The sequence below is a fragment of the Crocodylus porosus genome, unplaced genomic scaffold (genome assembly GCF_001723895.1).
Source record: "Crocodylus porosus isolate Cpor-Errol unplaced genomic scaffold, CroPor_comp1, whole genome shotgun sequence".
Lineage (NCBI taxonomy): Eukaryota > Metazoa > Chordata > Crocodylia > Crocodylidae > Crocodylus > Crocodylus porosus.
The window spans coordinates 89,564-92,166 of record NW_017728896.1 but is presented as its reverse complement, the minus strand read 5'-3'; the positions used below and the strand labels follow the sequence as shown (position 1 = coordinate 92,166).

Below are 2,603 nucleotides of genomic sequence, written 5' to 3'. Positions count from 1 at the left end.
CTCTCAAGAAGGGAGTTTCCCATTCTCTAAGTGTGCTGCTGGTTTCTACTGCCCACGTGCAGCACCCTGCACTTGTCAGTATTGAAACGCATCCTGTTTATGTCAGCCCACTCCTGTAACCTATCCAGATCTTGTGGCAGTCTTTCCCTCCCTACTGGCGTGCTCACCTCGCCCCATCCCCTCACCCCACCCCAGCAACTTAAGACTAAGCAACTTCGTCGCTGCAGCAACAAAACAACAAAAAAAGTCCTTTGTAGTACATATTCCAGTAGAAATATGCTGATTAACATGCCTTAAATTCTGGGTGATTCTCGAATGCTTTTTGACCACCCTGTCCTTTCAGCCTCAGCATTTTCTGAAGCAAACCTCCAGGAAACCACATAGTGAGAGGAATGCTGTTTTCTGTCATGGTGGTTGTCCTTGTTCTTGCTCTCCACATTTTTGGCACCTCCAGGTAGCTCAAGGGATGATGCTCAAGTGTTTGTCAAATGTCACAGTACTTCTTGAAATTAGCTGTATCAAAAATGGAATCTTTTTCCCTGCAGAAAAGACAGCTTTATTAAATATTCCCAGTGATGAACATGAGAGACTGACTCTACTAGACCTAAACCAATGTGTTAAGTGTGGCTTTCCATTGTTTCCAATAAATGCTGAATTGTTCTCTAACTGTACTATGTCATCCTTTTCCTCAGATTTATGAGTTCCCTGGAAATGTGCATCATTCATGTCCTTCCCAGCCACATTGCCAGGACACCACAGTTGCAGTGGAGTATACAATTTTTAGTTACAGGGATTTGAGGCATAGAAAGCTTGGATATTCCCAAGATGTAACACTCCTCCATTTCTTACACTCTGCCTCAGTTTGCTCATGCAAGGTGCTGGGAGTAGGGCTGTGCTCAGACTACAGGTCTTCTTCACAGGAGCTGCCAGGAAGTAAACTGCACGTTCACTGCAGCCTGCCTGCAGAGGTAGCTGGAGATTTGACCAACTTAAATAGCCAACAGCTACTCCCAAAAGCTTTGAACCCCATCCCCTGCACAGAAGCTCTTGAGCCCATTTTCTTTATCTTCCTAGAAGCCTCTATGGTGATTCTGGGGTTGTGTCAGTGGAAAAAGAGGGCTGATGGTGAGGGATGTTCAGTGGAGACCCTTCATCTTGTGCTCACCAAACTAAAATGATTCAGGGCTGAGGTACTATAAAGACATCAGTCTTTGCAGCTATAACTTCATGTGGGTAAGATAGACAGATGCTGTGATGCTGAGAATATTGCCTCTGGCTCCAGTTGTGAGGCTCAGTGTTGGCAAAGTATTTTGCCATCCTCTGAGGGGAAGATGCTGCAAGAGGACACAGGTTACATGCTTTCCATGAGGATGCATGCTTTATTCTGGCTGCTGTAGTAGTGTAGCATGGGCTGATTAGGCTATTTCATTGCTTAAAATACATTTTCCAGCCATAATGTCTGTGATGACCTACATGCTCCTGGAACTGAATTAGAAATTACCTTTCCTTTGCTCTGCTGCCAGTCTGCCATGCCACATCCTTTTTGGCACCAGAGAGGAATTTTCCTTCATGATCAGATTGGTATGGACAGTGGGGTTTTGCCTTTCTCTATAGTGGGGGATGTAGTCTCTACCCTGGACCTCTTGATCGTATAGTGGCAACATCTAAAAGAAGCTGTGGTTCCCCTGGCTTTACCAGTGGCAGGTTAGGATGCTCGGTCTATATTGCATCAGGGTTCAGGGTAGTCTTAGGCAGAATCTAGATTATGGTTGTATGGCATGGTTTGGATAGGGATGATCCTGCCTCAGGCAGCGGGTTGGACTAGATGGCCTCTGGAGGTCCCTTCCAGCCCCATTGCTCTATGACTCTTTGGTCTATGACTTTTTGTGCTTGTGTCCTCAAGCTTGCTATGGAAGGAGCATGGATTGAGCTTCCTTCTGGCCTATTGCTATTGACTTCTTGCAGAGATCCAGCAGCTGCATCAGTCTGGAGTTCAAGAAGCTGTTTAAAATCAAAAGCGACAGGCACATGTGCACACACAAACCAGGAAAAGAGGAACAGCCAACTATAAATCTAAAACAGCACTGAGCTGCCACAATCAACATGCTCTGCCTTGCAGCTCACGGGCACTGGAAGTGTTAAAAGGCTCTGCTTGGATCCTGGGTGGTTTGGGGCTGGGTTTGTAGGCAGGAGTCCTTTTGCAACCCTTGGACATGGGCTGTGCAAACGCTGGAGAGGGATCATGGCTGAGTTAACAGGAGAGTATGCTCTTGAAGCAGACTACGATCCCAAGGCATACATGGAATTCTTTAACTTAAATGAAAATACCTTGGAGTACGAGTTCATCAAGTTTGTGCTAAGACATCACTACAAAACCTTCACCCCAGGTAAGTTCCCAGGAAGCTGCCCCGGCTATCCCAGCACAGAGCTTAAGATAAGGGACTGTCTCTTCTGATCTCCTGCGCAGCAAAGACTTTCACATTTCACCCCGTCACCCTTTCCTTAAGGCTACAGACTGCAATTATGCACAAACACCCTGGTCCTTGGGAGACTAAACTGCATGTTGCAGCAGAGCATGCCTGAACCTGGGAGCAGGTAGTGCC

The 2,603-nt window shown here is 46.5% G+C and overlaps 1 protein-coding gene across 1 annotated transcript in view; it reads left to right on the top strand.

Annotated features, from left to right (window-relative positions):
• LOC109324516 (nicotinamide N-methyltransferase-like) overlaps positions 1 to 2,603 on the top strand; it is an 8,427-nt gene that overhangs the window by 2,479 nt on the left and 3,345 nt on the right. The gene's annotated exons all lie outside the window — the stretch shown is intronic.